The 25,678-nt window shown below is 38.0% G+C and overlaps 1 long non-coding RNA gene across 1 annotated transcript; it reads right to left on the bottom strand.

The window, feature by feature from the left end:
* Positions 1-2,887: 2,887 nt before the first annotated feature.
* Positions 2,888-5,830, bottom strand: LOC122067398. Its single transcript, XR_006136685.1, has 3 exons — positions 5,484-5,830; positions 4,411-4,480; positions 2,888-3,190 (listed from the first exon to the last, which is right to left on the bottom strand). It is a non-coding gene; the product is annotated as an uncharacterized LOC122067398 (long non-coding RNA).
* Positions 5,831-25,678: the final 19,848 nt, after the last annotated feature.

Below are 25,678 nucleotides of genomic sequence, written 5' to 3'. Positions count from 1 at the left end.
GTTGCTTTGTTTTTGAAACCGTCTAACATGTGAAAAGGGAGAGTAGAATCAAATTTGGTTGGATTTATTTATTACCCAACCCAAAAAAAAAAAAAAAAAAAAAAGGAAAAATATTTTATTAATCTAATTGAGAATTAATCATATGGGAGTGGAATGGGAGTCTTTAAGTTGGAATCAGGGTTTTTTAAACTGGCCATGGAGTAGTTTGAGTCCAGGTTAGTTTGGAATTTTGTTTCAATTTAAGATTGTGATTAGTGGGTCGATATTGGTCTTTCAAAAGCTGCCCCCACTCCAAACTGAGCATGGTGCAGATCAAAGCTTGAAGAAGACGACAAAAACAAAAGTCAGAAAATACTGTTCATGTGAGTTATTGTTCACGTGAACAATACTTTTGGGTCAATATATTCTATTTTAGTTTCCTATTTAGTTTATTTTAGTTAGTTTTATTTTCTTAATGAGTAACTTAGTCAAGTTAGTTTCCTATTTTGTTAGTCAAAGACGTTTCAATGTTGTAATTTAGGTTAGTTTCCTTTATGTAATTAGTTGCTAGTTTCCAATTTTGTTAAGCTTGGTTAGCAAGTTAAATATAAATTAAAAAGTCTTATTTCAGTCCATTAGTTTTCTTTTGCTATTTATTTGTATCATAGTTTTGTAAGGCTATTTAAAGCTCATTGATCATAATGAAAAGATAGATTAAAGTTTATGAAAATTGAGTGTTAAATCATGGCTGAGATAGCTATTACTTTGAGGGGCGAGATACCCAAAACCGGAGGGGTGGGATGCCCTTTCACTAATTCTTCTTTTACCCTTCTTAGGACCCCATCGATTCCCTTTTTCCCTTTTTGATCTCTTCTTTGTGTTGACATGTGAGAGTGTAAGAGTATTGAAGGCCTATTTGAAGATGGAAACATCAACCTACAGTTCAGATTGCAGACCAGCCAAGGAGAACCAAAATTGATTCACCTTTGTCAGGGTTTTTCTAACCCTGATCGATTTTCTCGGTGCTTTCAGCCTGCTGTCTAGATTCCTAAATCCTTTTAGGGTTTTGTTGAAGCTATCAAGGACCACCTTCAATCCAAATTTGGTGTCCAACAGGGATCTCCATCATCTGTTCTTGAAGATCTACAAGAGTTTCTATTTTGGGAGCTATTCTCAGATCTTCCAAACCTGAGATCAGGTTATAAAACCCTTCTGAGGGTTTGATCAGCACCATGAAAAAAGCATTCGATCAAAGTTTGAGCTCCATCAGTGTAGTGGTTTGTGAGTGATCGAAGATCTCCCTATTCAGCCAGATTTAAACTTTGGTTTTTAGTCTGATCCTTACTGAGGTTGGGTAGTTCCTACCTAGCCTTACATTGAGCAGATTGACCTTGTGTAAATATTTTGAGTTTCTTAAAGTTGTGTTCTATTGTTGGTGTGTTCAGGTGATAGCCTCTACCAGGTGATCTTTCTTCGTTCTTCTATGTTCCTATTCTCTATTTTTCCAAGTTCTTCTTCTTTTGATGAAGGTGGTACCTCTATTTTTTCGCAAACAATTTCAGCTTGCTTTAAATCTGTTATATCTCATCCACTGGAATTGTCTAAACTGAAAGTTCATCATTAAATGTCTAGTTGATTTCCCTCTTGATTTCTTTCATTAGTTTCTTGTTTATCAGCCCTTTTCTGTTATAATCCAACTCCCTGCCCTGTTTTAGCTCTACAACCCCACCAGTCCCTGTCATCCTCTCTAAACTTCTGTTAATCTTCATTTCTCTGTTCAGTTTCAGCCCCTTGGGATAAATCAATACAACTCAGTTTGAAAGTTTTAGGGAACTACTGCAGTTCCTTTGTTTATCTTGTTCACCATTCCACTCTTCTTTTAGTGCGTAAATTATTTACTCTTAAATACAAAGCCTATATAGCAGAATAACTTTTTTTTTCATCTGACTTGCATTAAATTCATTATTTGTTTGATTCTTCAATTTTCTTATTTCAATTCTGATCATGGTTTAAGGAATCGGATCGGCCAGATTCGGCCGTATTGGATTGGTATTGGCCTTGATCAATGTCACCGATCCCAATACTTGGCCGATACCGTATCAATGGATTGGTAAGGACAAGGGGTAAAATGGTAAAAAAAAGTTGCTTTAAACGTAAAATCAAAAGTATTTTTGTCTGATCAAGGGCAATCTGGATCAATATTGACCTTGACTGATCCGTTCTTGATACCGAGTTGTCAAACCATGATTTGATACAGGACTGTAATAAGTGTCGCTTCCAGAATTTGTATACCCCGTCAAGTTTCCTCCCAATTTCTATAATTTTTTTACCTGCAATTCCTTTTGTAGAATGGGAACATGTTGGATCTGAGAGAGAACTAGAGATCTAATTATACATCAGTCGTTCAGCATCCAGCATCAGATACTGAATCTGATTCAGATCCTATTGGTATATGTGGATCGGGCCATCGTAGAATCCTGATGATTTGGGGCTAGCTTTAAATCAGGGATTTTTTTTAGGGAAAGCTTAATGTTGCAGTTTAGACTTAAATGATCTGGAAACCAAGTCCAGGCCCCGTTTGTCAAGCCTGCGCCTTGTGAGCCTTTGATATGCTTATGCAACCTTTAACTTCATTAGAATGCATGAAGTAGGTCGAGCTCAATTCACCTCGGGTCTTTTTTCCAAATTCTGTCTTCTCAAGTAATACGTCATCATATTATTCAAGCACTTTCTTTTAACTACATATTAAATAGGGATATTTAGATTCACCTTCCCTTGTGTTTGTGTCACACCCTTTGTGTCACACCCTGCCTAAATTAGCCAAGATATGAGGCACTTGCCACCCACATCCAGTCAGCCTAACTCTCCAAGAACACAAATGCAGTATCTTAATTTCACAAATGCCATCAAAACCACAACTAAAATCAGAGTATATTAATAAAATCATATAAATATCACTGGTGATGCACTAAAGTGATAAATTACATCATACAAATTGCATGTCTGAAAACGACCACAGGTTACAATACTACTTACTACACATCCCATAAATATATACATCAAGAAGGAAGAACTGAAATAGTAGTGAAGTCCATCAAAATCCCAACATCTCACTGACATAAGCTTCATAACCACTGCTAAGTCCAATCTGCCTCAGCACCGGTTCCCATCATCTATAATTAGTCTGCCATGAAGGATGTAGCCTCAACATCTAGAAGGGTAAATATGAGGGGTGAGCATGGGTATGCTCAGTGAGGGGTGGGGGCAGGCAAGCACACACAAACAGATAATGCAAGCATAAGCAGACAAATAATGCAAGTTCAAGCAAATAAAGAATGCCATGCATACTCAAGCAAACTAGAACAAATGATGCAATGCATGCTCGACAAATCATATGATGCTCATGATCCAGTTTTATTATACATTACCTAGCAACAATTACTAAGTCCAAGGTATCAGTGCTACAACAACATAGCTCGTATCCCTGGTCTCAAAAAATCCATCGGTCACCCCACAAACCCCTGATGGGTAACTCTAGTCCTACAACCTTGGTCCCAGAAAACCCATCGGTCACCTAGCAACAATTACTAAGTCCAAATTATCAGTGATACAACAACATAGCTCGTATCCCTGGTCTCAAAAAATCCATCGGTCACCCCGCAAACCCCTGATGGGTAACTCTGTCCTACAACCTCTGTCCCAGAAAACGCATCGGTCACCCGAGCTGTCAAACAGTCACGGTCCAGGAAAACCCATCGGTCACCCGTATTGTGGGGCATGCAGCCACGGTCCCAAAAAAACCATTGTTCACCCGTATTGCATCACCACCACTGAGATCAACCAGTACATAACCCCCTATTGGCAAGGGGTGTAGCACAAGGGTCTGTGAATCCTAACCATGCAATCTATATGCATCCAACCATACAACAGTGGCCATCACTATAATACCGACCTCTAAGCCCATCGTTGGCCACGCCGTGCCTCAGACCATCGATGTTACAATCATTACCACCCATCACACAACATACATCCTATGGCCTCTAGGCCCACGGTACCGGAAACGCACCTCGGTCACACCGTGCCCTAGACTGTCAGAGCCACAATCATAACTATGCTACTGACCTCTGGGCCCACGGTACCAGAGCGAACCTGGGCCACACCGCACCCCAGACCGTCAATATCATAATTACACTGTGAATTCCATCCATAGAACCACAATCACAAACAATCTCGTGGGCACTTGCATGTGTCCCAATCCTCCCTGACTTACCTTACACATCTCGAATCCATCAGTTCACCATCCATCATTAAGATATTCAGAAATAGGAAAATAATGCACATTCGCAACTAATTGATGCATGAACATACAAGACAGGAAAAAGGAAAAATATAAGAATCACTCCAAAAAAAGAGGTCAGGGCACCCACTCACCTTGATAGTCAGTGTTAGACAAGTCACTTCTCTGAGTTGGGTAGATTCCCACACTGCAAATTCAATTTCCCTATTCCATAACATACTTAGGTTATCAGGTATATTACTAAATTCCTATTGTTAATCTAAATTAGATGATTATTCTTATTCCCATTCCCATTTATTAATTTTCTGTTCAAGTAGGAATCCTATTCAATTTCATAATTTCTGAGATTGTAGCCATGGATAGACCATTAGCTAAGGGCTATTCTGTCCTTATTCCATGTCCTTAGTAGGTTTACTAGAGTACAGGGCAGTACAATGGCCTTTCTAGCCTCTGAAAACTCAACCAGCTGGAGACCTCGGGAGCCGACAGGCCGGCCTGTGATCTCCTGCCTGTTGGGTCAAAACCTGCAGAATCCGATTCTGCTAAGTCCTCCTCTATTCTTACTGTATTTTACTTCAGTAAACTGGGTTCCCATCTCCTTCCTAAGGTCCAAATCACATAATACAAATGTGAAGACTTAAATTGGGTCTTCTCTTACTCCATTCCTGAATTTTCATTGTTCAATTCTTGGGCTGCATATAAAATTTAATTGAATCTAGGGTCCATTACATCAATTGGAGATTTTCTCAAAACTGAACCAATTACCCATGTTAATTACTTCATTAGAGATGGGATACCAAGGTTTTGACTTACTAACTTGGTGTTCCATCTCCAATTCAGCTTATATGCAAAGAATTTATCTTAAATTTCCCTTGCATGTGCCTCTAAACCACAAAACAGTAAAATGTACAAGGGAATTTCACTTCAATTACAGATTAAGTCTCTGTTTCAAGGATTTTGAAGAAAATTTTAGTCTTCCAACCCTATTCGGCCTTAATTAGTGAAATCCCATTTTCAGATTTGAGAAATCCTTCCCATGCACATCTTAAGGACAATAATCATACAATTTCAGTCCTAAAGTCATGCTGAATTTCTTCAATTTCCTTCAATTTCTCTTTAACCTTCCATTCAGCCAAATCGGCTTACTTAACCACCTATTTCAGAAAATGCTTACCATCACAGGTATACATTAGGTTAGATTCCTTACCTAGGTGAAAGAATTCCCAGTTGCTGTCTCAAAACCTCAATTTCCTCTTGATTTCTTCCTCCTCTTCTTCTTTTTCTTCTTTCTCTCTTCTTGTGCTTGCTGCGCAAGGTACAATAGAGATTCAGGCTGCTGTTCGGTGATCTCCTTCTCTCTCTTCTTCTTCCTTCTCCTTCCTTCTTCTTCCTTCTCCCTTTTTCCTTCTTACTGTTTATAGGTTTGAGAGTAAAAAGGGGTGTCCACCGGATACCCCAGATTTTATACTCTCTCCCTTAACCGACTTAAGCTTGAGGCTTAAGTGGTGTGAGAAATTACACACATATTATATATTATATTAAGCTTTTTTCCCCTTTGGTCTGTCATTCCCGGGGCTCTCCCACCGGTTGGGTTAAAATCATCCGTCTTTGGTCTAAACAATTCTCTATTACACCCAATCCCTATTATAAGTATATTTTACCTGTTAGCCCATGCAAGTATTGGCCTTTTCTGCCTGGTATCCTGCTTGTCCACAATGAAGATAGGGAAACAAAGTTAGGGTATTACAATTTCTCCCCTCCTTACAAAAATTTCGTCCTCAAAATTTGTAGGGTTGTTCATTTTTGAGAACCAATCCTGTTTACTTTAACATCCCTTTATCCACCAAGTTGTAACATCAGATTTCCACTCAGTGTTGCTAACATGGCCAATGTCTTAGTACCACTGGCTAATCTCTTTAAAGCACAATAACACACTCATTGGACATGCTGGTGAAAGGCATAGGCATCTCGCACTGCCAACTCAATAGGACACATTCCTCCCTGAATCTGCGGGATCTTATCCATAAGAGAGAGTTTCTTCGGAAAGGACTCTTTAAGAAAAGAATATGCTTCAGATAAGAATCTCAACTTGTGCTGACAATAAGGAATTTATAACCGGTCTTCTTTCAGGACCCCAACTCTCAACAAACTGGGAATATACCAGGAATCATTCCAAGAATCAAGGGAAAAGCCCCGTCTCATACTCTGCCCTGCGTAGAACATGGAGCAAGCAGTAAGATCCTCACCTATAAATACAGGAGGTAAGCCCCAAAGCAGGGGATGGACTTTTGGAAAAAGGAAAATTGAATATTACCTGTTGCTGAATTTTTACTTAAGCATTGGAGGGTTACTACGCTGGTTCAACCTGACGCTCTTTGCTGATCAGTTGTGTGTGCAGGTCTCATCGAGCACTTGAAGTCTTGCTCAGTGGGTCGAGCCTGTTTGAATTTGCTGCATCAGATTGGCACCATCTGTGGGAACACAAACATTAAAGCCTAGCTTTCCCAGATGCAGTTACAAAGCAATCGTGTTGTATCACCACCTGGTCACATGGGAGGATCCTCCCGACCACGATGTTCGGGAAATGCCCAAGGTCAACCCATTTATGGACGGGAACCATTGGCACCAGTAGAGGGGCATGTACCGCCACATAGACTGCAGCAGTGGGTGCAGGCGAAGGGCCTCCACCGCCACCCCTGGTACCAACGGCGGTAGTAGTGGTGAACCCTACATCACAACCCCCACTCGGGGGTTCAAACCCACAGATCCCTGAAGTTAAATATAAATTTAGGGCCTACAGATGCAGATTCTGGAGACTAACAACCTAGTTAGAAGCTTCATTAGGAAGTTTGACTTAGCATTTCGAATTGCATCAGTCCTATGGGTAAATGTGCATGCGGCTCCTTCGGCCCCAAGGCATCGTCATACTGGGTCAACAAGCCCCCGTAGGTGTAGGTCGATATGATAACCACGCCAAAGTGATCGATTAGAGGTGAACCACCGTGCTCAACCCAGAAGAGGTCGTAAGGCAACAATGTGGGCCCTCCAGAAGATTCGAGGCCACAGTCGAGGCTTTTGGCCCGAGAAGTAGAGCACTCCCTCCCACGCGCCGAGACAAATCGTGAACGCTCTGGGAGAACATGAACCCGCACCGAGGGTGTACACGAAACACAAACAACTAGCCGAACTCACGATTTAAGCAACGAGGTCCGTTTACATCATAGGACCGAGAATGTTTAGTGATCGCCGTGGAAGAAGCATGGCTTGGAATGACATACAAACTTGGGGGGCTGGCCCAAGATCACAAATGAAAGCTGAATTTGAGAGGCAAGATCTTAAATGACATCTCCAACGATTAAGCAAGAAGGTCGATGGCTTGCAAAAGCCAACGTCGAACTTAGCGGTCACCTCAGCTCACAATGCATGTCTAACAAACTGATGGATACAAATCTTCCAAGAAACTTTAGCATTCCAACTTTCGTAATGTATGACGGAACGACAGATCTATTTGATCACATGTTGTATTACAGTTCGATGATGATTGTGTACATAAAGTCAGATGCTACTCTCTGCTAAGCCTTTGGCGCCTCCTTAAAGGACGTGACCCTGCTGTGGATGTCAAATTTGAGACCTAGGTCCATCTGGAGTTATGATGAGTTATATAAAACCTTCCTTACAAGGTTTCAGGCCAACATGAGGCAGAGAAAAAATCTAGCCAATGTAATGAAAATGATACAGAAACCGAGCGAGCCAATACGGGAATTTCTCACAAGGTTCACCAAGGCCACTTTGGAGGTAAAGAATCTACCTGATGGTGTAGCATATAGCTTATTATGCAATGCCATCACCCACCTGGAACTAGTACGTTCCTTAGCCCTTGATCTGTCAGGGACTATGCCCGAGCTACCTCAAAGATGTAATCAATAGCTATTATGGATGATGTGCTGGCAGCAAAGGGGATTGTTGACAAACTAGTGCAAGCTGACAAAGATAAGAAGAGACCCCAACGGGCAAAGGATGATGATCAAGAATAGAAGATCAGGCCAGATCGACTAGTTGACAGAGTTGACAACACATATCATTACGAGTTAGGTCTCGCACGAATCTGCTGTTGGAGATTCATGTACCAATTTTTTTTTTCGCTGGTCAAGATCAATGATCATGAGGCCAAAAGAGAGAAATCCCAACAAGTATTGCAGATACCATAGGGACCATGGGCATGATACAGAGTACTGCAAGGCTTTAAAGAGAGAGAGAGAGAGAGAGAGAGAGAGATGAACTCATCACAGCGGGATACTTAAATAAGTACTTGAAGTAGAAGTTTAAAGAAAATTGGCAGATTCAGGAAGAAGCCATGCTGTGCCAAAGACAAGCGGAGCAAAGAGGCGAGGACTTGGGGAATGCAGCCAACTAACCCAATGCCAATCGACCCACTGGCCCAGCAATCCTTACGATTTTGGTCTTCACAATTTTCCCATTTCACAAGGTGCTAATATATACTAGAGCTTCTGTAGATCTCATACCTTATAAAGCATTACCAAAAACCTAGGTTCGGCACAGAAAAGCTAAAGCTGGCAACCGGGCCTCTATACAGGTTTTCAGGAGCCTCATTTGAGATTAAAGGAACTATAGAGCTACCTGTGACCATCGGTGAAAGGCCAAAGTCATCCATAGCCATGGTCACCTTCATGATAGCAAGGGTTGCCTTTGCATATAATGCGGTCCTGGGAAGGCCAGGCTTGAACAACCTAGGAGCTATAAAATGCATTAAGGTAAAGTTCCCAATGGAAAATGAGATAAGGGAGTGCAGGTCCAGTCAGAGGGAGTCACGGGACTGCTATACCAACTTTGTGAAAGCAACCAAGAATCCGTGCTTAGGCATAGCCTGCTCTACAGAAATAATGGATAACCGAGATGAGGCAGCATTACAAAGAGCTGAGCCAATAGAAGAACTAATGATAGTGTCATTGAATAGTGACAATCAGACTGTCTAAACTTGGCCCTTTTAAGCAAGGAGCGGAGAAGTGAGATCCTCGATTTCTTGAGAAGAAACCTTGATGTCTTCGCATGGACAACTTTGGATATGCTGGGGATACCAAGAAGTGTAGTCGAGCATAGACTAAATATTGACCCAAGCTGTAAACCTTTCCAACAAAGGTGTCATAATTTTTCCCCTGAGAGGCAAGTGATAATTAATAAAGAGGTAGAAAAATTGTTGATCTCAAGATTGATAAAAGAAATTAAGTACCCAACGTGGCTAGCAAACGTTGTGATGGTCCCGAAATCTAATGGAAAATGGAGAATCTGAATCGACTACATGGATTTGAATAAGGCCTGTCTTAAAGATTATTACCTGCTATTGAGGATCGATATGCTAACAGACTCCACAGTCGCTCACAAGATGCTAGATTTTATGGACTTATAGTACTCTAGGTACAGTCAAATCAAGATGAAGAAAGAGGATGAAGAAAAGACAACATTTTTAACCTCACATGGGAACTACTGTTACATAGCAATGCCTTTTGGATTGAAGAATGCTGGTGCAACAAACCACCGAAAGGTAAAAATTTTATGTTCAAAGATCAGATCGGTCATAACATGAAAGTTTATGTTGAGGACATGCTGATCAAGAGTAGCAATGGCAATGACCGTGTCCACGACTTAAGGGAGGCATTTGATGTGCTAAGGACGTGAGGGTGGAGAAGCTTAAAGAAGATATGGAATCTCTCTCCGAGGGACAACATTTGATTTGAGTAATATGAACGAGGGGCTCGAGAGACTTAACTCAAGCATTCAAACCACAGAACAAGAGAGAGATAATTCCTTGACTTTGCCTCCAAGCCAAGTAGACCGACCTGGGTGTTGTACAGTTATCCCACTAAGTGAATCATCACCAACATTTACTCCCAAACTGGTGAAACTTGATTTTTCCTGCTTCAATAGACTTGAGGACACAAATTGGGTTTGTCGAGTTGAATAATTTTTTCATTTCCATCAAACTCCAGTGGAGGTATGAGTGGCACTCGCTTTATTTCACTTGGAGGGGGATGCAAAATTAAGGTATCAACTGTTTTGACAAGACTTCTGTGATGGGTTACATAAGAGGTATGGTCCATCACAGTTTCAAGATTTTCTTGCAGAATTAGCAAAACTACAACAAGTGGGGTTTGTTCAAAGCTATCAAACACACTTTGAGAAATTGCTATCAAAGGTTGGTCTTCTACCACCTCATCATCAAGTCAGGTGCTTCCTTAGCGGCATTAAGGACAACATAAGGGCGGATGTAATGGTCGAGAAACCCACATCCATATCCACTGTCATTGGACTCGCTCACTTATATGAATATCGTAATTTGACACAACATATTACAACATGTTATTTCCACATCTGAAACAAAAAGGGGAAGCAGCTCCCTTGAAGGAACCCAACCCCTAGCGACTCTTCTATTCTAGTGAGGAGAAGTAATAGCCCATCCCCTAAGAGTTTTCTTGTCCTCAAGAACTAAAAGAACTCATAGCGTGAAGTGAGATCTCAGACATCTCCTACACCTCGTCAGCTTCCTCCCAGTCATCGCCATCTTCTTTATTAAGACTTTCAATCACGAACAACTTCTTGCAGCGATGTCATAGTACAAACCGTTCATTGGAGTTATAACACAACCCCTTCACCCTTCTTTCTTGCAATTCCGCAAGAGTTGCCCTCAACCATGTATGAGTCTTAATTAGTTATTGTTGTATTGAGAAGTTAGTAGAATGAGGGGTGTATTATGGGGTGAGGAGTTAGTCTACGTGGGTAGTAAGTGTTAGTGGGAAGTAGGGATTGTTGCTAAAGAAGTAGTGGAAATTGATAATGAGTCTAGGTTTGTAAGAGTACCTATATATTTGGCAAAAAATATAGTAATGAATATTGAGAAAGAGGTCGACAACCTTCCAATTAGCTAAAATCATTCCTATAATCTCTCTTAAGAAATTCTTATCTTCTTTTCCAAAATAGGCAAAAGAGGGAATCTCATGCACGTACCATTCAATAACCCAAGTCATCAATACCATTGAAAGCCCAAATGTCCTATCCAGTTTTCTCAAAACTCTTACTCTCAACCCACACTGTGAATCTTCATACTCTGTTGATAGTGCAAAAGAAGGTTCTCCTAGAGTAAGGACTGCACAAGTAGGTACTATGGGTTCTATCGGTAATACATAAGAGGATATTTGGGGATAGGGAGAAGGTAGCTTCCTATTTTGAGGATCTCTATACTTCCCCAATGTCTCTACTGCCTCAGACATCCCCACAGGATGAAGTCTACAGTACTTTTATCTTCCACCGACCCCCTTGCATATCCTACCTCCTCAGCCCCCTTGACTAGTTCCTATCACCTTCAATCCTAGTTATCAGCTTCACAGTCTTGTTGCTTATGATCATTTTGAATGTAAAAGAAAAGGAAAAGAAACATTTAGAAGCACATCTCAAAAGTTATGAAGCTTCACATCCAGATCTCCCACAACCACTAAGCAATCCTTATGAGAACTTTCTAGATTCTCATGTAGGCATCTCATACTACCCTCCCCCAGCCTTGTCACAACCTTGCGTCTCTACTTTCCTTGTAGACATGCTAAAAGATCTTCAGAGACAACAAAAAAACTTAACATATTATTCACCAAGGCCTCGTCACCACCCGAGGAACGGTCCACCAGTGAGTTCACCCCAGGACCATCCTCATCAAAGCCACCTCCTTTTGATCCATACCGACCACCACCACCAACTATTTCACCTTCCACAACCTAAGGCACCAATACCATTGAAAACGCAAATGTCCTATCCAATTTTCATAGAGGCCTTACCATCAACCCACAACCCCCTATACCTGTGTTACTAGATGATGACTTTTCTCTCACTAATGAAGACACAAGCCTACCTGAGAGCAGTTCATAGAAGATCCTCCATAAGAGTCTAGACAATGGACAAAGGTACTCAACTTAGAAAGCGATATGAATAGAGAAACCCAAAGACCCTAAGCACCCCAACCTCAGTAGCACTATTTGTACATGGAGATTTCATTAAACATGACACACATGCGTTAACATCAATGAAAAGTAAAAATAAAACATTTAAAATTTGTGTACAATAAAAAGACGAAAATACTCCTAACATATTAAGAACTAGAAAGAAAGAAAGAAAACATGAAAAACGAAAAGGGAAGACACTAAGTACGAAACCCAAGATTAAAACCATTAAAACACTTCAGAACAAACTTAAACATCCAATGAAATAATAAAGAAGGTTTTGAAAACATACTTATTTTGGTGAAAATAACAATTCAAAATGGTGAAAAACCCTTCAAGTTCTTAGACATGTGGACCCTTCATGAAGGATTCCTTCCCTTGGTTAGAGATACCTGGGCCATCCCCACCCCCATCTCCTCCTCTCCTCTCATTTCCTTTGCCAAAAAGCTTAAAAATGTCAAATCGGCCCTCAAAGCTTGGAACTTTGCCACCTTTAGCCACATTTCTGATCGAGTCTCTTCCTGCCATGACAAGCTCAACTTCATTCAGTTCAAACTCTAAATCGATCCATTCAATTCTTCCCTTATAGAGGAGGAAAAGAAGGCTGCCCTGGATCTCTCTTCCCGCCTTGCCCAAGAAGAATCCTTCATCTGTCAGAAATCTATGATCAAATGGCTTGAGCTGAGTGACTCCAACACGGCTTACTTTCACCATTCTCTCAAAGCCCGTACTAACTCTAACCCTATGCGCTTGGTTGGAGCTTACCTCCCCTAACGACATCAAAGATGAAGTTGTCTCCTACTTTGATTATCTCTTTCATCCTCCCCCTTCTCCCCACTCTCCCCTCCCCCTAACTGCCTTAATAAATTCATCTCGGATCATCTCCTACCATCCCTTCAAGCCATCCCCTCGGATGATGAGATCTTAGATGTTGTCCTCCATCATAAATCCAATAAAGGTCCTGGCCCTAATGGTTTCAGTATGGGCTTCTTCTCCACTTATTGGCACATCATTCGTGATGACCTCATCTTCGCCATCCATAGTTTTTTCCTCAACCCCTCCCAAATCTCTGGCATCAACCATTCCTTCTCTGCCTCATCCCCAAGAAGGATGGAGCTCAGAGCATGTCTAATTTCAGACACATTTCCTTCTACAATCTTCTTTACAAGTTCGTTGCCAAGATCCTTGCCAACATGACCCAAAAGGTTACTGATTCCCTCGTCAATCCAGATCAATCTGCTTTCATTATTAGAAGAAGCATATCAGATGACATCATTTTGTGCCATGAGATTGTAAGCGGTTTCAACCGTAAATCCCACTCGTCAGTGGCCCTTATAAAGATAGATATTCACAAGGCGTTTGACTCAATCCGTTGGGATTTTATCTCCTCTATCCTCCTCCAAATGTCCTTCCCCCTCCTTCATCTATTGGGTCCATGCTTGTATTTCCACCCCTCGCTTCTTCGTCCTCCTCAATAGCAGTCATGCGGGGTTTTTCTCCGCTGTGACTGGATCAAACAAGGATGCCCCCTTTCCCCCTTTCTTTTTTACCTAGCCCTCAAAGTCCTCTCCCATTCAATCCAATCCTCCAATGACTAACATCTTGTCTCCCCCATCCCTAAATGTAAAGCTCTAATGCTTACCTACCTGGATTTTACTGATGACCTTATGATCTTCTCTAAAGCCGATCCTCGGATCATCATCTCCAACATTATAGCCTCCCTCCAGCATTTTGAAATCCTTTCTGGCTTGAAAATTAATCTCCTTAAATCCAGTCTTTTCCTCTCTGGTGTCTCGGACTCTCATCATGCTCATCTCCTTGCCATATCTAGTTTCTCATCTGGAACCCTCTCCATCAAATACCTCAGCCTTCCTCTCATCAGTTCTCGTCTCTCCCATCACCACTGCTCTCCCATCCTCAACTCCATCAGGAAAAGGCTCCAACTTTGGAAGGGGAAACTCCTCTCCTATGCTGCACGCCTTGTCCTCATCAAGTCTATCCTCTAATCTCTCTATCTCTATTGGTCGGGCATTTTCCCCCCCTATTTCCACCTCTAAAGCCATCAACTCCATTCTTTGTGCCTTCCTCTAGAAAGGAAATGGGACCACTAGATTCCTCCACCCTATGAGTTGGTCGAATGTCTGCCAGCCTAAGTCCGAAGGAGGATTGGGTCTTTGCAAAATTAAGGATGTCAACTCTGTTGCTATCCTCAAGCTCATCTGGCAAATCATCCCAAGTAGCAGAGTATATGGGTCGCCTGGATTTACTCTGTTCCCCTTAAAAATGATTCCCTTTGGACTGCATCCCCCTCTCCCGATGCTTCCTAAATCTGGAGATGCATCCTTAATTCCAGATCCTTAGCCCTCCTTGCATTTTTTTACACTATCGGTAATGGCTCCTCCACCTTGCTCTGGCTTGAACCCTGGCACCCTGCGAGCATCCTTCTCCCTCTTGTTTCCCCTAGAATCATTATTGCTTCTAGCTCGACTCGTTCTACCACTATTGACTCCATCCTCTCTCCTTTTGGCTAGTCCCCTCCCTTTCTTCCTCCCCCTATCTAATCTTTGGTCTTCTCTCCCCCCATTCCCCCCAGACACTGAGGATTTCTAGGTAACATCAACTGGGCCCCCTCCTCCTCGGGCCGCTTCTCCTCTACCTCTTTCTAGAACTTTATCAACTTCAAAGATCCTCCTATTCCTTGGAGAAACATCGTCTAGTTCAAAGGTCACATACCCCGCCACAGCTTCATTGCTTGGCATGCCCTCTCCTACTGTCTTTCAACACAGTTCTTCCTTAATTACCTTCACATCTAGATTCCTACCTTCTATTGGCATTGTAATACCCTGAAATTTGACTAGGGGTATTTTTGTATTTTGACCATTGCAGGGTCAGGGTGAGTTAAAGTGGCGATACTAAACCATTGAGGGTACATCAATCCTTGGTAAGTGCTAAAACTCATCCATTAGATGTTATAATGTAGAATAACTTTAGGGTTTTTACCCTAGATATTACCATTTTGCCCTTGAACCCTAATTTACCATTTGCCACTGGACCATAATTTGACTTTTTCTTTTAATTATATGATTTTAATGTCAACCCTAATATTGACTATATATATATATATATATTTACATATTAACTTATTATCCACATGGATAACTAGATAACAAGTGGATAAGCCTAATTAACTAACAACCTAACTAACTAATTATTGCTAATTAATAATTAAAAAATAAAAGATTTTCTAATAAAGTTTGGAATTTCCTTTTAAAATTTGGATAGGTTTGAGCAAAGTAAGTAAGATAATGTAGGATAAGTGAGAGAAAGAGTTGGAGATCAATTGTGACAAGAATAAAGGAAGAGAGGGAGTAGAAGATGAAGTAGGAATGGTAGAGATAGAGTTGGAGATGATTTGGGAAGGGAAAATAGAAGCCAAAAATGCGGCTCTATTACCTCTCCCTCTATTTATGAAAAATCAAAAAGAAAAATAAAATATGTTGTGGAAAAGAAAGAGGAGAAAGAAGAAGAAAAAAAAAAAAAGAGAAAATGAATGAAGATTTCGAACGATTTTCAAAGTAAGAGTTCTTAACATGATTTAGTTAGTTTCTTATGTTCTACTTGGAGGATTAATCATGATTAAAAGGTTTGGGATTTTGGATTATGGGTTTAAGGAGAGAAAAAAATAAGATTTTGATATGTTAACAATAATTTCTAGGTCGGACAGAACTGTAGTCCAAGATTGTTCATATTATTGAAAATAATTAGATATTGTTTTATGATCTAAAATAATTACTGAGAGTATGTGCATGTGTTTACAGGATCTCTAAAAATAATTAGATATTGTTTCATGATCTAAAATAATTACTAGGAGTATATGTATGTGTTTACGGGATCTCCAAAAATATTCATTAAATTTAGAGTTAATTTGATATACCAAAAAAATTCATATAATCAGATAGGTCACTGTCAAGGGAGTTTTTTATACCCGAGAATGGCGGTTATGACGAAGGCATATAGATTTCGAATTTTAATCTGACTTTTTACTGTAGAAACTTTCATAAGTCTTATAAATCTATGAAAAATTTGAAGTGATTTGAGTACGGGACAGTGGGTTAATGAATTTTACAAATTTGTTGGTCAGAATTTGTTCTAAAGATTGTTTCAGAGTTATTTATTTCTTATTTTTCTATGTCAGCAAGAAGAATAGGTTGAGGTAGAATTTTGGGAACAACATCAAGGTGAGTGGAACCTCTACCCTAACTTGCTTATTTTCTTAATGTTATCCAAAAGAGAATTATGAGAATGATAGATCTATTCTAAATTTTAGATTTCATGGTTTTTTATCATTAAAAATAGAATTTTTCAAACCTAATGTTATGTACATGAGAGAATGAGGAAACAAATTGAATTTTGTTCCACGATTTGCATTATATGTACATAGCAGAATTTTTTAAATAGAACATTGATTACTTAACTTTAGTTACTAATATTATTTGTTATGTTGTGATTACGATTGCATGGAGTAGTGTACTTTGTGCATTACATGATTCTTATACCACATAGGTTTTTGTCTGTACATACTTTTAAAACACTCGCTTACATAAGTTTATTATTTTGATGTATGAGATGCATTGTTGTGGTAATGATGTTTTATATTATCAACCTTGATTGAGGAGGGATGTGAGACTTCCTTGATCATTGATTTGTAATTTGTAGTTATTGTTTTGATAACTTTACAAAAACTGAAACTGAAATTGATTTCATGTCCACATAGAGACAGACTAGGGTAGAATGAGAGTATTAATCACGCTTGAACTCTTAACTTGTTTATATTTATATATATATTTCATTCTTGGTTGAATTTATTGTTGTTGTCTCGCCTTATCAACATTGACGTTATAATGTTGAGGTGAGGATTAGTTCACTGGACTTTTCCTTAGTAGAATTGTGGAGTACTAGATGATGTAACCTACCCTCGATTGGATCTACAATTGTTACTTGACTTTCGAGAGGTATGACTTAGTCTTTAGGAGGTTAGACACAAGCTAGCTTCTATAAATTTTTGTATGTTGAGTAGAAGAAATGTGGTACTGTGACACATTGGTCATTTATGGATGATATTTTGAGTTCATTGTTTAATTTATTTTGAGTCATCATATGTACTTATGTGGCATATAAATGTAACAATGTAAGTATGTGTGATATGCTTGTTCTTTATCTTCTTAAAAATTTTATATTATATTGTATGTGTCTTTCCTGATATGGGTTATATAATCTTAATTTCAAACCTATTTAGTATTGTGGTTCAAGTCACTAAGTTTCTTCCTAAAGACTTACCCTCATAACTTGCAGATGAAGTTGGTGAGGACTATTATGGAGATAACATGAATGTTAAACCTATAGTTGATCAATAGGAAGTCATTGCTTATGGTTTTGAAGAAGACTAATTTTTATTTTTAAATGATGTAGACTTTGAGTTAGACTTTAAAGACATATTTTAATTCAACTTTACTTTAAATTTGAAATTTGAATTAGATATTTGAACCTTGAATTTTAATAATATATTAATTTAGTTAACTTCTACCTGCACTTATGTTTGTGTGGATGCTACTTCGATTCATTATCGCCTAGAACTTATAGATCCTGCAGACCATTGATGTCCAAAAACCCTAGGCCAGGTTCCGGGGTGGCATAGAGTGGTATCAGAGTAAAATCTTAAGTTAGATATGAACTAAATACGTGAATGCACAAACGTAGAATCTTGAACACATAAACACTGAAATAGTAGAAAATTTGAACTTTAATGGGAACAATAACTTTCTAGGTAGAACCCGAATTTGGGATCACTGTTAAACAGTTATAGAGATTGATTTTAGACCCATAATTTTTACTGTAAGTACCTTAGTATGTTTCTAGAATACCCATAAAATTTTATTGAATTTAGAGATGACTTGATGGATCAAATAATTGAAGGAATAGAGGTCTGTCCTAATTCTGGGAAATAGTTGAACCCTCTATCATCAAAATTTGACTTAATTTTAGATTTAGGAAGGTTGAGTTTCATATTGACCTACAGGATTGGTCAGAATCTACCAAAAATAAAACATTGAATTTAGAAGGATTAGAAACCTAAGTTAGAAAGATAAAATTAATGTGAATTTTGTATATGTGTTAAAAATCTAAGTTAAGATTCTTAAGAAACTAGTTTCATCGGATTTGGAATTTCAGAAGTATTTATCCCCTATTTTACCCATTGATTGGTCATAAATTTCACTTGATGTCATACTTATATTCGATGATCCAAGTATATAAATTTTGAGGATGAAATTTGTTGTTAGGAGTGGAGATTGTAATACCCTGCTAAATTTTGAGGACAAATTTTGTTGTTAGGAGTGGAAATTGTAATACCCTAAAAATTTTTTAGGACAAAATTTGTTGTTAGCTGGGGAGATTATAATACCCTGAAATCTGACTTGGGGTATTTTTTATCTTTTGACCATTATAGGGTCAGGGTGACTTAAAGTGGGGATACTAGACTATTGAGGGTGTATCAATCCTTGGTAAGTACTAAAACTCATCCATTAGATGTAGCTACATTGTAGAATAACTTTAGGGTTTTTACCCTAGAAATTATCGTTTTGCCTTTGAACCCTAATTTACCATTTGCCACTGGACCATAATTTGACTTTTTCTTTTAATTATATAATTTTAATGTCAATCCTAATATTGAATTATATACTTAAGAATAATATAATATATATATATATATATATATATTCTAATTAGATAACAAATGGATAAGGCCTAATTAACTAATAACCCTAACTAACTAATTTTTCTAATTAATGATTAATAAATGAAGTATTTTCTAATAAAGTTGGGACTTTCATTTTAAAATTTGGATAGGCTTGAGAAAATTAAGTAATATAAGGTAGGATAAGTGAGAGAAAGAGTTGGAAATCAATTGTGACTAGAATAGAGGAAGAGAGGGAGTTGGAGATGAAGTATGAATGGTAGAGATAGAGTTGGAGATGATTTGAAAAATGGAAATAGAAGCAAAAAATGTGGCTCTATTACCTTGCACCCTCTATTTATGAAAATCAAAAGGAAAAAGAAAAGGTATAATAGAGAAGAAAGAGGAGAAGGAAGAAGAAGAAAAAATGAGAAAATGAATCAAGATTTTGAACAATTTTCAAGATAAGAGTTCTTAACATGATTTAATTACTTTCTTATGTTCTACTTTAAGGATTAATCATGATTTAAAGGTTTGAGATTTTGGATTATGGGTTTAAGGAGAGAGAAAATAAGATTTTGATATGTTGACAGTAATTTCTGGGTCAACAGTACTGACATCCGAGATTGTTCATATTATTGAAAATATTTAGATATTATTTTATGATCTAAAATAATTACTGGAATTATATGCACATATTTACGGGATCTCCAAAAAAAATTATTAAATTCGGAGTTGATTTGATATACCGAAAATTTCGTATACTTAGATAGGTCACTGTCAGGGGAGTTTTCTGTACCTGAGAAATAGGGGTTGTAATGGAGGCATATAGACTTCGAGTTTTAATCTGATATTTTTACTGTAGAAACTTTTATGAGTATTCTAAATCTCTGAAAAATTGGATGTGATTTGAGTTCGGGAAAGTGGGTTAATGAATTTTACAAACTTTTTTGTTAGAATCTGTTACAGTCTGAAGATCAGTTTTTAGGAGATTGATACCTAACCTAAGAAGGGTTTTTTTTATGTTATTTTCATATAAGACTTGCATATATGAGTCAAGTTTTAATTGAATCTAATTTAAAATTATTTAGAATTCTAGAGATATTTATTTTCTATTTTTCTATAGCAGTAGGCAGAATAGGCTGCGACCGAATTTTGGGAATGACATCAGGGTGAGTGGAACCTCTACCCTAACTTGCTTATTTTCTTAATGTTATCCAAAAGAGAATTATGTGAATGGTAGATTTATTCTAAACCTTAGAATTCATGGTATTATATTATTAAAAATAAGATTTTTCAAACCGAATGTTATGTAATGAGAGAATGAGGAAACAAATTGAATTTTGTTTCATCATTTGCATTATATGTACATAGCAGAATTTTCTAAATGGAGCATTGATTATATAATATTAGTTACTAATATTATGTGTTATGTTATGATTATGATTGCATGGAGTAGTGTACTATGTGTATTACATGATTCTTATACCATATGGGTTTTTTCCTATGCATATTTTTAAAATACTCGCTTACATAAGTTTACTATTTTGATGTATGAGATGCATTATTGTGATAATGATGTTTTACATTACTGGCCTTGATTGAAGAGGGATGTGAGACTTCCTTGATTATTGATTTGTAATTTGTAGTTATTGTTTTGATAACTTTTACAATTGAAACTGAAATTGATTTCATGTCCACATAGAGACCGACTAGGGTGGAATGAGAGTATTGATCACACTTGAATTCTGAACTTATTTGTATTTATATATAGTTTTCGTTCTTGGTTAAATTTATTATTGTTGTCTCACCTTATCAACATTGGCGTTATAATGTTGAGGTGATGATTGGTTCACTGGACTTTTTCTTACTAGAACTGTGGACTACTGGATGATGCAACCTACCCTCGATAGGATTTACCTATTATTACTTGACCTTCGAGAAGTATGACTTATTCTTTGGGAGGTTGGACACTAGCTAGCTTCTGCGAGTTTCTGTATATTGAGTAGAGAAAATGTGGTACTATGACACATTGGTCATTCATAGATGATATTTTGAGTTCATTGTTTAGTTTATTTTGAGTCATCATATGTATTTATACGGTGATAAAATGCAGCAACGTAAGTATGTGTGATATGCGTGTTTTTTATCTTCTTGAAAATTTTATATGATATTGTATATGTCTTTCCTAATATTGGTTATATGATCGTGACTTCAACCCTGTTTAGTGTTATGGTTCTACTCACTAAGTTTCTTCCTAGACACTTACCCTAATAACTTGCAAATGACGTTGGTGAGGAATATTATGGAGATGACGTGAATGTTAAACCTATAGTTGATCAGTAGGAGGACATTGTTTATGGTTTTGAAGAAGACAAATTTTTGTTTTTAGATGATGTAGACTTTGAGTTAGATTTTGAAGACATACTTTAATTCAACTTTACTTTAAGTTTAAAATTTGAATTAGATATTTGAACATTGAATTTTATTAATATATTAGTTTAGTTAACTCCTGCTTGCAGTTATGTTTGTATGGATGCTACTCCAATTCATTATTGCCTAGAACTTACAGATCTTGCGTACCGTTGATGTCCAAAAATCCTAGGCCAAGTTTTGGGACGTCATAGGCATAGTACCAAAGATTTTGACCATTGTTTCTTCTCTTGCCCCTTCTCTAAATCCATCTGGAAGAAGGTCCCTCGCTCTTGTTGGCTCTCCACTTATCCCATCCTTCCCCTCTCTCGCGAATGGATTTGAGTAGACATGACCTATAGTGGCTCCACCATTTGTGACATAGCAGATAAACTTACCTTTTGCGCCACCATCAATCACATTTGGATGGAATGAAACCTTCGTAGATGGACCCTCAATTCCTGTTCTTTGGAAGGAATTTGGAAGGCCATCTACTTTGATGTCTCCTCCAAGCTTAGATCTCTTCATCGTTGTTCGGTCTATGATACACCAAGGAATAGGCTCACTGTTGTTTCCTGGGGTCTTCCTACATCTATTATCTCCACCCCCAATGGCTGTCTCCCTTAGTTAATTCTTTTCGGATTTGATGCCCCCTTGTAGGTTTGGTTTCCTTTTGTGCCCCCCTTCTATTTCTCCTTTTTATATTCTTCTTTTCGGTAATGAATTATTTATTCATCCAAAAAAAAAATATGGTGAAAAACTGAAAATAAATAAATAAATAACCAACAAAGGGAGAAAATGTGGCAAAATAACAAACAAATAAGAAAAAAATCGAAAACATCATGGTGAAAATATGAGACTTATATTTACAACTTTGAATAAGAGAAATTTTCAAAAATCTTCACGGAAAAATCATATAACTATGCACAACACTATTGCCCTACTGACGACAATGACCTTTGCTCTGTACAAAGGGTGTAACTTTATACAAAAACTCCAAATTAAATAAAATAAAAAGGAAAATTTAGTAGACTCACCTAGCTGCAAATTTTTTTGAAGATATTGGTGGTTGGAGGGGCATAGGCTTAAGCTACAATGAGCTCAATCTGGAACAAATGTAGCATAATAAATCCAAAATATAAGTCTACATAACTCATATTAATAACTAGGGGAAGCTCCCAAAACATGAAAGGGGTCATCTATTTATAGACTTGAGGCCTCAAAGTCATCTAAGGATGGTTTTCTTTGCATCTATTCTTATGGGATTTCTTTCCCTCCATGGAAAAGGGTCTCTCTAGGCTATACATGGAAAGAAATATTTTTTTATAGCCAAGGAAGTGTTTCTTTTGTCTCTTTGGGTTCTAGAGTCTTCTAGGATGTTCCTAGGGCCTTAGGATATGTTTAGGTGCAAGCCTTAGATGGAAAGGAAGATATATGAGCTAGATCTCCCATTGAGATTTGACAAATCCTTACAAAATTGTAAGGCCGACATGTAACAACTTCTAGCCGACATGCAATGAAGTTTGGATGATGTTGACCATATGACAAATGGCATCGATCTCAACGCAATGGCATTGGCCTGAGTCAATGCAATCTTGACTCGGGTTGACTCAATGGGTTTGATCCGATTGGACCTTTCGCTCAAACCAGGATTGGTATAGGGTCTTTGGGATGGTCTGGGTTGAATCTAAACATGTCAAAATCATTAACCAAGTTTTGAAATTATTTTAAACAATTGAAACCATCTTGTACTAGCATGGATGCTCAAATTACTACCAGGGGCATAGAAGAGGACTCTTGTCTATAACTAAAGGATCTCGTTACATTCTAGGGGAATTCCAACTTAGCATTGCCTAGCTCCTTTGGGGGGTGACAAAATGAAGTGCCTACACTTGGTTACTACAATGAATTGCTATGATCTTTATAATTATCCCCATCTAATGTTGGAGAATATTCAATCTAGGAAGAATACAACTTTCCTACTTCTTTGGTGGAGGACTCTAGAAACCTCCTACTATGTACAAGTGTTCCCTAGAACATTCTTACTCTTAGAGGCTTCTTTAGAAATGTCTAGACTCCCTATGCAAGTGTGGAATGTTCTAGATGACCCTATTGCCTATGTCCATTGGGTAGTAAGTTTAGCCCGTGGTCCTTAGTGGTAGGTTGTGACACTTTAACCTACCTAAGTTTGGCGATGTCTTATCCGAATCTTCTTTGTGGAACCTCTGTGTTTGGTCTTGGAACTGTCAAAGAGAATTGTTTGGTTCCCAACTAGCCTCTCTCTCTCTCTCTCCAGTAGACCCTTCCACTTTCCTATTATTTTAGAAATGATTAAAATAATAGGAAAGTAGTAAAACTTTGAAAAGACCAGAATCATTATTCTAGAAAAGAGTAAAATTATGAAAATGACCAGAATTGTTATTCTAGAAAGCAATAAAGCTTTGGAAAGAAAACAAAATGATGCAATGTATGCTAAAACAATACTTATCAACTTGCCATTGTGGACATGCCAAGATTAAAGCAATTGTCAACTTGCCATACTTAGATAAGCTAGAATTGTGATAAGGAGAATAATGATGCAATACATACTAAAATAGAGCTATCGACTTATTATTGAGGACATTTAAGATTGCGGTAATTGCCACATACTTGGGCAGGCTAAAATTACTCTCTCTGAGAGCATATCCTAATCCAGTGCTCTCATTGTATATCTCTATTGTCCCCAAAACAACTAGTAGATTTGTCTTTTCACATAGGGAGGAGAGAGTCTATACACATGGAGCACTAGGTAGGCCACGCTCCCAAAAAGTTCTTTCCCCCCCCCTACACACATATATATATTATTCACTTTCATTTCTTTATATATATATATATATATATACACACACAAGTATTTACATAATGTTTACATATTACATCTACATTATGAAGGAAGAAAAGAAATAAAAGTAAATAATACCTATCTTTTAACTTCTTGCTTGCTTAGGAAAATATATTGACTCAGAGGTGTGGGGCCGTATCAGTATTTCAAATGCCTTGCAACTCCTGACACAATTCTAGAGTCGCTAGGAATCTCAGTTACTCACTAGAGGATGGTTCTACAGTTTTTCAGATTTCAATGCTTCTCTAGATTTTCAAGGATATTTTTGGAATTTCAATAGAGATTTCACATGGTGAGGAGAGAGAACTTCAACCTTAATCAATTGAAGGTTAGTTCTCCCTTATTTTCTCTCTTATTTTTTCTGTTATTCTTCTTTTTTCTAACCCCCTTCCTCTTCTCGGGAAGGGGTCTTTTTAAGCCAAAATGGCACCATAGAGGCCACTTCTGTGGTAGTCCACAGAGGTGCCCTTTGCGACACAATAGAGGGCCTACCATATGGTAGCCCAAATTGACCCGATTTGGAATCTTTTACGAGTGAACTTCAATGACAATACCTTTCAATCCAGTGGTCCAATTTTTGTGAGCCATATATCCTTGAAAGGGTCTTTTCGAGTACTATCTAAAGATTTAGAGATTATACAATATTTTTTTCAAAAACACAATCAAGACAATGCTCAAAGCGGGAGACCCGTACAACAATAATTCACATAAAATAATGGCCAAATGGTATCATCCTCTCACCATCTTCTAAAATCGAGCTTAAAATGAAAAAAAACATACCCATCCTAGAATATTTGGTTGACTTTGAAAAGGTTGAGGCATTCAAGTAATATTAGGGCTAAAATGAACGTTTTTCCTAGAAAACCCTAAATTTTTTAGACTGAGATTTTCAATGAGATTTCAAGATTCTCCTTCCGTTACTGTCAATACAATTCCTAAAGTGAAATTTTTTTATGTCTACAAAATTCCCACTTGACTTAGGGCACACAGTGCATAAAAGTCGAAGGAACAACTCAAATTTTATCACAAAAAGAGCAAATACTGCCAACATCTTACTCAAGGATGACAAAGTTGCAGTGCAAACATACGAAGCCCTCCCCTCCCCCTCAAATTGGTTCGCTAGGTCATGCTTGAACTTTGAAAACATGTCAAATAAAAAAAAACAACCCTCCTTCCAAGGGTTCACTAGGGCATGCTAAAGCTTTTAAAACTTGTTAAGCTAAAACATAAAATTCCACCCAATGAGTTTAGTAAGGCATGCTAAAAAATTTAAAATATGTTAGGTAAGAAAAGGAACTCCTCCCTTGATGCAGAAGCATTTTCAAATGAGCCAACAACCCATTCCAATAAGCCCACAAGCCTAAGCCAAAGGATAG

The sequence above is a fragment of the Macadamia integrifolia genome, unplaced genomic scaffold (genome assembly GCF_013358625.1).
Source record: "Macadamia integrifolia cultivar HAES 741 unplaced genomic scaffold, SCU_Mint_v3 scaffold289, whole genome shotgun sequence".
Lineage (NCBI taxonomy): Eukaryota > Viridiplantae > Streptophyta > Magnoliopsida > Proteales > Proteaceae > Macadamia > Macadamia integrifolia.
This window is presented reverse-complemented; position numbering and strand designations above follow the sequence as displayed.